The sequence below is a fragment of the Pteropus alecto genome, unplaced genomic scaffold (genome assembly GCF_000325575.1).
Source record: "Pteropus alecto unplaced genomic scaffold, ASM32557v1 scaffold3, whole genome shotgun sequence".
NCBI lineage: Eukaryota > Metazoa > Chordata > Mammalia > Chiroptera > Pteropodidae > Pteropus > Pteropus alecto.
In genome coordinates, this window is record NW_006442484.1 from 15,665,156 (window position 1) to 15,679,224 (window position 14,069).

The 14,069-nt window shown below is 37.7% G+C and overlaps 1 protein-coding gene across 1 annotated transcript in view; it reads left to right on the top strand.

The window, feature by feature from the left end:
* THSD7B (thrombospondin type 1 domain containing 7B) overlaps nt 1-14,069 on the top strand; it is a 745,753-nt gene that overhangs the window by 238,324 nt on the left and 493,360 nt on the right. The window lies entirely within an intron of this gene.

Genomic DNA, 14,069 nt, shown 5'->3' on the forward strand with positions numbered 1-14,069 from the left:
GTATATATTTCATATAATCTATAATATGAGGTTAATATAATTATATAAATATAAATCAATTCTGTTTATTTTGTATTATTGCAGAATATTGGATTCATGTAATGTTCCTGGCATTGCATGTAGAGTCAATAAAGCTATGTTCTGAACTTGGAATCGATGATTGCATAGCTATAAGTCACTAACGTGTGGCCAGTAAAATACATATTGTCATATCCTGAAGTAAAACTCAGCACAGCACAAGCTATGTTTGAAAAGATATAGAAGATCTAAGACTAAAGGATGTGTACCATATGCAGGACCCATTTTATTGGGCTGTAAATTAGTGGCATGTCTAATGAATGCTCTGCGTTGGTTTGTGCCTTTCCAACATTAACCCTGGTCACTATTCTATGCACTTTGATTTCCTGTCTTAGGTCTTTGAAGGCGCTCAGCTCATACCTAACAAACATGCGGGTCTCTGCTGTGCATTTTATATTCATTTAATTCTTTGTGAACTGATGGTAGATCTTAGACTCATTGCTTTGTATGTTTGTGTGTTCAGATCCAGGGAGGGATGTAAGTGCTAGCCTCTGGATTGGAAGTTGCATTTGAACTTCAACTTTGCGATGTGGATTGTAAAATTGAAATTATAAAAATGTTTAATTTATAATTTCATGTTATCTATAACCATTAAGGTTAAAAAATATGATCAGTTCTCTCATCTGACAAGAGAAAAAAATGATCACACATATAAAATATTTTCTTTATGTTTTTCTTCCAGTGAAAGAGTGGCATAGGAAAGTAAGTTTGTGAACTTTTACACTCTAGGGATAAATTCCTGGGGATCCACGATGTATATTAAAAGCCTTGAGAAGTCCTTTAAAAAAGAGAACTTTAAATTCTAACTCTGCATTCTTCCCAAATTTACCTAATAACAGGGCTCCTCCTTGCCTACTGATCTCAGAGAATGATATCATTCCACTGGAAATATTTTAGGAATTCCCGAATGATGCTATGTTATCTTCTATTGGAATTGAATGACGTAATTAGTCCTGGAAAGGCAGGGAAGCAACACAGTACTTCCTTGTCCCCAGATGTTAAAATTGTTTTTTTCCTGATTATTTTTGTACTAGCATTAAGTCTATTAAGTAATAAATGCTACCTTATTATAGTTATTATTTTCATTCTATAAATGTAAACCACCCTCATAACTCAAATGACATTTCTTCAATTCATTTGATTGTAAGTTGAATTCCCACCAAGTGCTCTGGGAAATTCCAATTATTCAGATGGGTGAGAGTGGGTGGAGAGAACATGGGGAGGCTGAAAAGAGTTGACACAGGCTGCGGGGCACTGCCACGTGCTCACCCAGCTAGAAAAGTATAATGAGGATAGATTTCCTCAGTGCGCTATCGAACGAAGAACTTGAATGTCCTTTGGGGCTGTCAGCCCGTGTGCTGGTGAGGAATGTATTTATTATTACTTCTCTGAGTCTCTAATTATTATGCATGGTGGTTATTATCGTAGTGGGTTCTCGTCTTGACTAAAAAATTATGTAAGAAATATAATTTTTTTTTGGTTCATCTTTAACTTAGTTTGATTATTTATTTTGAGCTCGTCTTACCACCATGTTCCCTTATTCATTCATTCATTCATTCATTCATTCATTCATTTATTTGCTGAGAGGTCCTCCTTAGCCACATCAGTTCACAATGGTCACCACTTAGAAGGTCCTTATTCCTGATAAATGGGCTGGGACTCTCTCTAGAACTCCTGCGCATTGCGTGGTCCTTTGTGCAGCTTTCCCACTGTGCTCAGCACTAGGATCTCTAAGAGAGACTCAGTGGCCTTGGCCTCCTCTCTTTGGCCTCTACAGGCTGCCATGTCCTCTCTGAAGAAGCAAGATGCAGTCTCAGTCTCTCTCTCTCTCTCTCTCCCTCCCTCTCCCCCTCCCTCCCTCCTTCCTTTCCCACCCTCCACCAACAACTCTATTCTTAACAGTTTTGCTCCAGGCAGAAATGCCAAGAGAGGAAGCTTTTTGTTTTGAGCTAGAAAGTATGTGCCAGGGGAAGAGGATTTCTCCCTGGGAAATGTCTAACAGAACCTTCATAATAGATTAGATATCTGACAGCACAGAAGCCAGAGACTTGTTGGGCTATGTTCATTTTCAAAAATGTCTTCTGTCCCATTCTTCTAATAAGTCTCTGTGTTTTTGAAAATAAGACATGTTTCTTAAATATGATTTTCCCATTCCCTTAACCCTGCATAAAGGTGGGTACTAGGTTTCTGACTCAAATTCCACCGTTTACAAAACAATACCACTCAAAGCCCCATGAGGGTATGAGCATGAAGACATTTTGTGCACAGCCCTTAAGATTGTAGCTGGGAGCCTGCATCCTAGCAGATTTCTCACTGCTGCTCCAGTTTCCCTCTGCTTCTGGTGCTTCCTTCCCAGGTGAGGAGTGGTCTAAGTTACCAGCCTTAACGCACACCTTTCAGGTTCTTCCCTTTTTCAGTGTTTTTCTGGATGTCTGAAAATATAATCATGTCAACAAACTCTAAAGAGACCATAGTCATGCTTTTTTTATGCCTTCTGCCAATTTTCCTGATAATATGCAAGGAACTTAAGGCATCTGGGCATTCTTCTTACAGTTGGTCTACTTCGCAAGGCTGCTTTGAGGACTACATGACATGAGGGTTAAGCAGAGTGTCTGCCACAGTGCTGTTGCTGTGATTATAGTGAACCTGTGACCACTATGATAATTCCATGTCCCATCACGTTTTAGGTTTGTAAGTGATAGGCTGGGATGATAGGATCTGATATTTAATTCTTGTTTATTTAAATCCTTTGGGGGAAAACAAGATAATAGCATCATGTTGAATTAAGATGCCGGATCAATTAGGGTATTCACATAAGAGTTATATCTGACATCAAAGATATTTTTGTAGACTTGAGTATTTCAGTACATTAACATTCAAACAAAAGAAGACTGAACACCCCATCCATGAATGCATGGACTTTATGGAGCCTGGCAATAAGGGGCCCAAAGTTGCAACAAAGAATAATGAATGTTATAAATGGAGTTGTGAAAAACCAGCATTTAAGTATTCTATTAGGCATTATATTAGAAGTTTCTTCCTTTAAGCATAAGTAGGTAATCACAGAGGATACATTTTTCTTTAACTTTTTTTTCTTTTAAGCAAAACTATCAACCATTGGTGTGATGAGTTTCTGGGGGGCGGGGGACATTACTCCAAATCATATTCGACATAATTCTGCTTCTTACAGTACTGTTTGTTCCAGCTTCCATGACATGCAGCATTGAGCGGCTACTTACCATGGACCGACCGTGCACTGGGTTAGTGCTGGGAATAGAGTGATGAGCAGGACTGACGTGTTTCTGCCATCTCGGAGTTTAGAATCTGGTGGGAGGGACAAGACTTAACCCATGGATTATACAATTGGATTTGTAATTGCAAGACTGATGAATGCTTTGTGTAAGAGTAAGGTACTTTCAGAGCAGAGGGAAGAGTTCCCTAAAGAAGCGACAAGATTTGAAGAGTGAATGGGAATTAATTTGGATTCTAAGGGGTGGAGCACGTGATCTGGCTTAAGGGACAGAACATGTTGCTGCCCAGGTATGATGGAGTGTGGAGCACTGCAGGAACAGAAAGATGACCAACATGACTGGGGATCAGTGAGTGGATGTGGTGGTCCAGGCGATCAGGGACCTAATGGGGTAAGATGGGGCCATATAGGATAAGAACTTGTATGTCACATTGAGAATCTTATTATTATTATTATTGTTATTATTATTCTGAGAGGAATATGAAGATGCCAATGAGCTTTAAGAAGGAGAATGATGTCCAGATGTCACACTGCACCCAACGTGGTACGAGTTTGATTATTAAAAGATATATGTCGGCAAGAGAAAGAATTGATGCCACGGGTGGAGTGGGTGGGGAAGTAGATTCTAGGCCAGACAAGAAGCTACTATGCTTCTCATTCATGCAGGAAAAGGTATTTGGACAAGCGTGGTGACAGTGAGGATGAAGAAGCATGGACAGATTGGACTAATGTTTGGAATGTAAAGCCGATGGAGCATTGATTGGATTTGACGTTTGTAAACAGAGTCTTCAGGGTGCTCATTAAATTATATAGGGTAAATAGGTGTTTCTAGTTGTTTCTACGTAGAAAAAAAAATTGTGATTAAGCCATGATACTGCTCTTTCTCCAATTTTTTTCAAATATGGTAATGTGGAAATTATTTTTCAGATGATGACTAGTGTCTCAAACAGTATTAAAATTGCTGTTTCAAAACAGGAATAATAATTTATTTGAAAAATAAATTAGGTGGACTAGATGTTCTTTCTTCTACCAAAATACAGCTTATGTTTTGTTCTCTCTCACTGTCCATTATGAATATCTGCTATTAGAAAGAAAGAAGATAATGTTGAGAAGCAGAATACTTCATGTAACCATTAGAAAATGAAAAGTTACTATGAAAAACTATTATCTCAAGTATGTTCTAGTGCAGTTTTTATCCTAGACATAATTAATTCTTGAGTTGTTTTAGTGGCAAGCAAGATGGATGCCATCCCACCCTTTTGCTCTATGTATTTTTAAGGCCTATGTGCACAGTTCCAACATTGCTGCCTTTCAAGTGAATCTCTAATCTTCAATAATACACTAGGCCTATATTATCAAGCCCAACACATATTGTATTCACTGTGGAATTAACACTTTATTCTCTTTTGGGGGGCAGGGACAGTTTAAAAAGTTCAGCCTCCCTAGTACCTATTGGGGAGGTTTGCTTTAGTACAGGATAAAGAAAACAGATTTCTGGCTCTCCTGAAGTGTGTTCACTGCCTCAGTGGTCAATAAACTAAGGAGAAAGTCCTTTAGAAGAACATTATAAGAAACTCAGCTTTACTCTGTTTCTGACTTTCTCTTCATTGCCTTTTCCACTTAACTGTACAAAACGGCTGAGTAAATTATTTCTTCTACTTCTCTAGGGAATCTAGAGGGCTTAATTGAAGCACTTACCGTAAGTAAACTCAAAGTTGAGTAGAGCCATATTTATGGCATGAGAGCACCCCATAAATATCCCTTGACAGGTATCTGAGCCCCAAGGGTTTCAGGGCCAGCACCCTGAGACAGGCCCTTGAGCTGGGAGGAGGAGCTGTAGGTGGGAGAGGAGAGGCAGTACCCTGGGTCCTCACATCCTCCACACTCAGAACAGAATCCCTTCCAAATATATTTTACCTACTGGGCTTTGCAGGCTTCATTTGCTCAAGGGATATCGCTGCTAAAAATAGTTCAGCTGCAGTTGTGGAAAAGGCTTGCAGTCAGAATTGTGGAGCCATTGCAGTCCTAGGGCTACAAAGCTGTTTACCTTGACCAAATTTTTTGACCTCACACTTGGATGGTCTCATTTAACAAAGCAGACAGATATCAATAATATACATATGGTATTGAGAAGATAGAGGGCATTCAAAAAAAATGGCAGCTCTTATTAATATTGCTATAATTATTCTAGGAACACAGTTTCTGATAGGTGCTCAGGCTTCCTTTGTGTGCTAAACCCCTGAACCTTGCTGTGTGTACTAAATAGTAGCTTAGTCTGAGTTCTCAAGCATGCAAGATCAGAAAGGATCCCTTCTGAACAGTATATTGTGAAGGGTCCGCGGGAGCAGCTCTCTCCTCCAGGTACCAGTTCAGGAGACTGAAAAGTCCCAGCATTAACAAGCAGTTTGTTGTTTGTGTTATATGTGCTTTTATGTAATTTCCACTTGCTTGTTCTGTTTTTCCTCCCTTTCTTCTCCTACACCTTGGAGACAACCACTTACAGAGTCCTAGTCTCCCCTGTAATCTTATAGCTGTTTTAAGTGAAGCCAGTGTGATGTAGTGTAAAGATCACTGGATCGGGTGTCTGGGCAATCCCACTTCTGCTCCAAATCACTGTGTGACCTTGGACAAGTAATTGAACTTGCCAGTGCTGCATATCCTCCTCCAAAAACTGTGGGCTATAAACTTCCCTTTCCATTCTCACATTCTAGGTGGTTAGCAGGATATAGGGTTTAGTTATCCGAAAAGATCCACTGTGTGTCAGAATTCAGTGATGTATATGAGGTTTGAGATTCTCTTTTAGGCTTTAGAATATTTAGAAAGTGGAACTGAAACTAAAAATGATGGTAAACAATTTTTAAAGGGTGGTTTTCTGTCTGTAGAATTTGCATTACCTGATGAGTCGTTCAGATATATTTCTAATCTGTTTTGCTGTCGAACTACTTTTAATGGATGTTCTTGCCACTGGCAACTAATAATTTGTAGTCATAAATTGTAAGTAACAGAGACACTTTACTTTTTAGTCAGAAGCATCTGTCCACAAAGATGAAATGGACATGCTGTTCGGTATCAAACAAAAACACAATCGTATAGAACGAGCCTGGGATGTTAGCAACAGTGCTTGTGCTTACCTGGAATATAAATATGCAGTCCAAATACTCTGTGGTGGTCTTGCATGGAATCATGAACTCTCTGCAAAAGTGAATCTTTATACCTATGAAAAGAAAGTTATATTTGGAAGCTCTTAACTGTTGCTGTTAATTTTTTCTAAAGAGAATTATTGGAACACATATCCTTCAGATCACAAACGTGTTTTGGAAATAGTTTTAATATTAATAAAGGATTTTTTTGGTTCCTGTAAAAATGTGATGAAATTTTTTAATGAAATACACTAGGGTTTAAATATTTTACAATATAACATTTTTTATGTTGATACATTTTCTGTTATATTTCTGTTGATATCTGATACATAATTCACTAATGGCTATAACTAATGAACAGGTTTTCTCTGAGAGTTTAGAAAGTATTGAGTGACTTTATATATCATCTGCTAGTGAAAGTTATTAATTAGAATAGATTTAGAAATGTAGTCTTGGAAACTATCATCTCTTTGGGCTTCCATCAGCATACCTCCCTCCCAGTGCTTTTTCCCAACTTTGGGTTTGCTGCTTTAGATCTAGTGGGGTCTAAGAAGTCAAAGCATTTGCATTGTTAACACTGTGTATAAAATAAGCATAGATAAGCATGAAAGACCAAATACCCTCTTCGTGAGCAAATTGGCATTACATTTGGTACAAAGATTTTGAGAGATATTTAATGTCTCATTCATTTTTATATTCTCAGCGTCTAATATACTACCTTTCAAATAGCGAGTAATGAATAATTGTTATTTTAATGAATAAATACTCAGATGGCACTTTTCTAATTCCTTGGGTTCTTTGATATATTTTAGGAAATACAATTTCTTAAATAATATGATTTCTTAGATAATGTGATTTCTTAGATAATTGTCCACTATGTAAATGGAGATATTACTTTAATTATTTCATGATTGATGCAAAGCTTTTTGAGAAGTAAAAATTACTCTATACATTTACAGCTATTTCTTGGAGGTGAGGCATCTCACAGGTAAGCCAGTGTTTGATGTCACATTTTCTAATTCTGAGGTTTATGAGCACTGTGATGTGTTACTGATCTACAAATAATTTGTTTAAGATACTAAAGCTCTGCATTGATATTTATGTCATTCCTCAACCCCTTTGCCCAAATTAAAAATAAAACAATGTCAGGGTAATAAAAGCTGTGGTTGAAAAAAATGAATAATAAAACAAACATCTCTTCCCATAGATGAATGATATTAGAAAGGGATTGCTGCCTCCAACAGTGGCAAGTACTTTGCAAAAGCTTTGGAGAGTGTGTTTCTTCTCTCTGTCCTCTAGAATTCTTTTATTTTGCAGGCATCTTAGTGAGTGTCTGACCTAACATTCAGGCATCCAGCAGACTGTCTTAAATGTGATGATTTAGATTGGATGATACTTTTGTCTGAACTAATCTATTTAAGGGTAACTTAATTAAGAGAATAAAATTTGCCAACAATTTTCTGCTTCTAGGGGAATATTATATTAGAGCATTCAGATTTTTGCACTTTGCAAAAATGCACAGGCAGAAAAAAAGAGAAATCACAATCTTAAATGTGAATGTGACATGCGAGTTCATCAATGCTACCCTTCCAGCCCAAAGAATTTACTTTTAAACCAGAATTTTAACCCATTAATTAAAACTGACATGACTTAAAAATACGTAGCACTTTATTCCAGATTAACCGTGTTTATCTTACAGAAAGAGTAGTAAGTTGCAAGTGGATGACGTTTTCACATAATATTGATCTAGGTAAACAAGTGCAGGATTACTATTCCTATTATACTATTGAAATGTTTTCTGAGAATGTAACACAGTATGAGTTTTTGTCTAAAATATTATGTCCATAATTGAGCTTTTAATCCTTTAATTGTTCTAAATTTTGTTTGATTTGTATTACTTGAGATCTGTTTTCAATTAATATAAAATGATTAATGTTTAACAACATGGGTTTTTTTTATGTTTCTTTAGATTATTTATCTCAGATATATATTCTGAATATAATCATATATTTTATAGATATGACAAACTTTAAGGGTGACAGTCTTTTCATACAGCCACTCAAAATTTTAATGTGTTCCTCTATTTCTGAACTTGAACAAGAGATGTAAGATATCTCAAACTGCAGGTCATATTTCACTTTAATATGCATGTTTTTTTGAAATGGCAAAATCCCTCAGGGCTGTGTGATTTTCACTAGTGTATGTTTAAAGTTCATAGCCAAACTGAATAAATCATGAAACACATTTTTTCTCCTTGCCTGAAAAATGAAAATTGTTATAGGTCAATTGCTGAGAGGTCTTGTCTCCATCTCATACGTCTTGTTTGCAATTTGCTTTTCATTTATTCCAAGTGTACACAATTCACTTTATATTTGCTTGTTATTTACATGTTTTTTAGTTGTCTGCAAAGTTTTCTTTAACATGAGGAAAACTATACTCCCTTGACTGTGCCTTCCTAAATATACTGACTAATGTTTATAAACGTGTGTGTATCTTGCCGTGCAAGAACTGCTCTCCTAAGTTTCTAGGGCCAGGAGGGGGAAATCATTGCTTATATACCATCTTTATTATTTGTTCCAGTCACATCCAAAGGAATATTACCTAACAGATAGGAGCAATCAAAGCTAAGCTATGAAACAGGTCTGCCTTGTGATCCTAATGTGGACCCAGGAAAAGACTTTTCAAATTCAGGGCAAGAGCCCAAGCTCAGAGTCACGCAGATCTGGAGTTCCAATCTTGTCTGCTGTGTACTGGCTGTGTAACCTTGTGTATGCTTTTTAACTTCTCTGGGCTTCATTTTCTGCAATCAATAAAATCTGCTCACTAGCCCCACCGTTGTAAGGAACAGGAAGGCACTTGACAAAACACTAGCGGTGTATATAAACTGACTCTCTGTTAAAACAAAACAAAGACAAAAACAAAAAACTTTGATTTGTCTTGAATTGTAGTATAGCATAAATCCTGCCACTATGGCCAATTTACAATTATGAATGATTTAACAGCCACCTGGTAAAATTTCTTATGCTTTAATTTACATCCCCATAACTATTTTGTAACTACTAATTTGTACTTCTTAATCCCTTCCCCTTTTTCGCCCACCCTTAAACCCCCTCTCAGCTGACAACCGTCAAAATGTCTTCTGAATCTATGAGTTTGTTTCTATTTTTTGTTGTTGTTGTTTATTTTATTTTTTAAAAAGATTCTACATGTAAGTGAAATCATATGGCATTTGTTTTTCTCTGACTCCATTCAGCACAATACCCTCTAGGTCCATCTATGTTGTTGCAGATAACATTTCATTCTTTTTTATGGCTGAGTAATATTCCATTTTACATATGTGCTAACTCTTCTTTATTCATTCATTTCTTGATGGACACCCAGATAACCTCCATATCTTGATTGTAAATAATGGTGCAATGAACATAAGAATTTCTTGTTCCTTAGAAGTAGTGTTTGGGCTTCTTTGGATAAATAACCTAAAGTAGGATAACTGGGTCCTTCTTTGTCTCTTGCTATAGCCTTTGTTTTAAAGTCCATTTTGTCTGGTATAAGTATTGCTACCTTAGCTTTTGTTCGTTTCCATTTTCATGAACATATTTTCTATCCCTTTACTTTCAGTCTGCGTATGTCTTTCAATCTGAAGTCTCTTGTAGACAGCATTATTAAGGGTCTTATTTTCTTATCCATTCAGCCACCCTCTTTGGATTAATGTACCTAATCCATTTGTACTCAAAGTAATTATCGATAGATATGTAGTTGTTGCCATTTTATTATTCATATTTTTTATCTTTTTTTTTTTTTTTTCTTTTTTCTTATTAAAGAAGTCCTTCCAACATTTCCTATAATACCGGCTTGGTGGTGATGAACTCTTTTAGCTTTTTCTTATCTGGGAAGCTCTTTGTCTGTTCTTCAATTCTAAACGATAGTTTTTCTGGGTAGAGTAATCTTGGTTGTAAATCCTTGCTTTTCATCACTTTGAATATTTCCTGCTAATCCCTTCTGTCCTGTAGTTTCTGTTGAGAAGTCAGCTGACAGTCTTATGGGAATTCCCTTGTAGGTAACTAACTGCTTTTCACTTGCTGCTTTTAATATTCTCTCTTTGTCTTTAACCTTTGCATTTTAATTATGATATGTCTTGGTGTGGGTCTTTTTAGGTTCATCCTCTTTGAGACTCTCTGCACCTCTTGGTTTTGTATGTCTATTTCCTTTACCAGGTTAAGAAAGTTTCCCATCATTATTTGTTGAAATAAGTTTTCAATCCCTTGCTCTCTTCCTTCTAGTGCATCTAAGATGCGAATATTAGTATGCTTGATGTTGTTCCAGAGGCTCCTTAGACTATTCTCATTTTTTTGGATTCTTTTTTCTTGTTGTGATTGGCTGTTTTCTGATACCTTATCTTCTAAATTGCTGATTTGATCCTCTGCTTCATCTAACCTACTGTTGATTTCTCCTAAGGTATTCTTCATTTCAGTTATTGTATTCTTCTTTTCTGACTGGCTCTTTTTCATGTTTTCTATTTTCATTTTTATGTTTCCTATCTCTTTGTTAAAGTTTTACTGAATTCATTTGCTCTTCCCCTGAGTTCATTGAGCATCCTTATAACCAGTGTTTTGAATTTTGCCTCTGGTAGGTTGCTTGGCTCCATTTTATTAAGTTCTTTTTCTGGATCTGTGTTCTTTTCTTTCATTTGGAACATATTTCTTTGTCTCCTCATTTTGGCTATCTTTTTGTGTTTGTTTATATGTATTTCATAGGGCTACCATGTCTTCAGATCTTAGTAGAGTGGTCTTATATAGTAGGTGTGCTATGGGGCCCAGTGGTGGAGTCTGCCTGAACACCTGAGCTGGGTGCTCCAGGTGTGTTCCTCGTATGGGTTGTGTGTGCCCTCCTGTTGTATTTGAGCCTTGGTTGCTATTTGCATGTTAATGAGACGGATTGACCTTTGGGCTGATTGCTTGTGAGGACTGGCTGGTGACTACACTGAAGAAGCTATTGTACAGGGGCTGATACTATGGGGCAGGATTCACTTTAGCAGGGCTCTGGTTCCTGCCCAGTCTGCCTTTTAGGTGTGTCATCCTTGGATATGACCCTGGTTGTTCTCCAGCTCAGACCAAAGCCAGCCACTGGGCATGCCAGCTGAGGCCTTCTGGGATGGACCCTACCATAGGCCAAGTTTAGCCACAGCCTGTGCCCTTCCCAGGGTCACCTGGCATGAGCTACCAAGCAATCTGAGATGGGCATGGAGGTACCTTGAGAGGCCAAGCTGCAAACTGAGGCCGGCCGCTGCTAGTGCCAGACTTGGGGCTGCTTAGTAAGAGATATAGGGCATACTGATGCCAGACACTGCTTGTTTAGGTTTTGTGAACCTTTGAGAGATTTTAGAAAAGTCCTCAGCATGAGCCAAGGCAGGCCGGTTGTATGGAAAAGACACTGGTAGCAGCTTCAGTGGGCCCACAAGCTGGGTGGGGCAAGACCTCAGAATCACCAGGGCAGGGTGACCAGTGTTAGCCAGTTTGATGGAGATTCAGATATGGCACTTACCTGCGTCTGCAAGCTAGGGGAGGGCCCAAAAAAGGAACAGAGGCCTCTGCCAGCACTTCCATCTGGGAGAAAGCTGCCCCACCAGTCCTTGTCCTGTAGCCAGACAATTCAGTTCCTTCCTGTATGTTTTTGGCATCTTTCAATCTGCTTCCCCAATGCTAGAGCTCAGAGTGAGTGAGTGTGTCAGCGAGTAAGTCCGCTGGCCCCTGAAAAGAAATGTCCACACCTTCAGTGGCTCTCTATCTCACTCAGCCATAATCTCTGCCGGTTTTCACAGCCAGAAGTTGTGAGGACTTCTATTAGTACAGAAACCCTGTATTGGGAGGCTGGTGTGGGCCTGGGACCTCTTGCTCCTCCAGGGGGTACCTCCACAGCCAAGATATTCCTCTGGATCTCAACTACTACCTACAGATGTGGGACCAGCCTGCTCTATGTCTTTGCTCCACTACCATTCTTGAGGTGGCCTCTTCTACGTGTTCCCAGTTGTAGTACTTCTGTTTAGCTAGACTTCAGGTGACTCCTAATTAGGCTATTCTGTAGTTTAGTTGTAATTTCTTTGTGGTTGTAAGAGGGATTGCTAGAATATATGGTAGATCAATTCTTAGTTTTTCGAGGAACCTCCATACTATTTTCCATAATGAATATACTAATTTGCAATCTTACCAGCAGTGTATGAGGGTTCCTTTTTTTCCACATCCTCTCCAACACTTGTTATTACTTGTCCTATTGATAATAGCCATTCTAACAGGTATGAGATGGTATCTCATTGTGGTTTTGATTTGTATTTCTGTAATAGCTAGTGATGTTGATCATCTTTTCATATGTTTTTTGGCCATTTGTATGGACAGACATTATTTTAAAATACCAGTGCTTTACAAAAAGCTTCCGTTAATTTATCCGTTGACTGTTTTATATCATTCAAGACTGATTTTAGATTTTAAAACTTTGCTGCAATCATATATTTTTTAGATATTCCTTTGTGGAGATTCCATGGTGATTTTTATTTTTTGATAATAAAAATTTGCATGAATAGTTTGACATGATGGACAAGGGATGGCATACTTAAACTGGAACTGCTCCAGAACATCTGAACATATGGAATCTGCAGATAACTTTCATGTAACAATGAACATCTCAATATACAAAGTACAAAATTGTGGGTGATGTAGGAAGAAATCACCAGAATTGAGGGCAGTTGATTAAATCAGTTTGTACTGAGAGCACCACTTTCCATGTGTGTTTATTGGGACATGAGCAGTACTGGTGAAATGTGTGGCAAACTCTTGGGCATTTTGGTAAGTTAAAGCTGACTTACTCCAATGAAACTCCTCTGTCCATTTCAGCAATGGGAGACTCTAGTATGGAGGTACTGAAAGAAGAGAGGGTATTTTCTATGTTGATATCTCTCTCAAAGTGACAGAAATCAGTGGTACAGCACCCCAACATGATAGAATATGAGGTTTACATATCCAGAACAGGGCTATGAGGAAGAACCAGGATAACTGTTTGCATTAGAACCCCAAAACCATTGTCCTGTGAAAGTTAAGGACCCTCATTGTAGCATGTTGCCCCAAATGGAAATACCCATTTCTCTGGGGATGTATGTGTCTCTTCCTAAATGCATGTAGGACTGTTTACAGATTTACTGTTCCAAGAAATGTAGTTGACATGCATGAAAATATTTTTCATGAAGTAATTGAATTGCATTTTGGCTGTTTGATCAGATTTGAAGAAAGAGAAAAAGACTGTATCTTCTTTCTCTCATCTGTGTAAATTAAAATGTTTCTCAGGGAGTTAATTGCCTTTATGATTATCACAATCCTAGTACAGGGGTAAAAAATTATGTGGTTCAGCTAATAAACTTTTTTCAGGTTCATATTACATATTTAAGTAAAGTGAAAGGGAGAAAACTTTTTCCCCTATTGACACAAAATGAGATTATTTTGTAGTCCTTGTGAAAAAATATATGATCAGCCTCCTGGACAAACTGGTTGGTATGTCTATAGACTAGATGCAAAAAAAAAATGTGAGAAACATCAATTGGCACCGCTTTTAGCTGT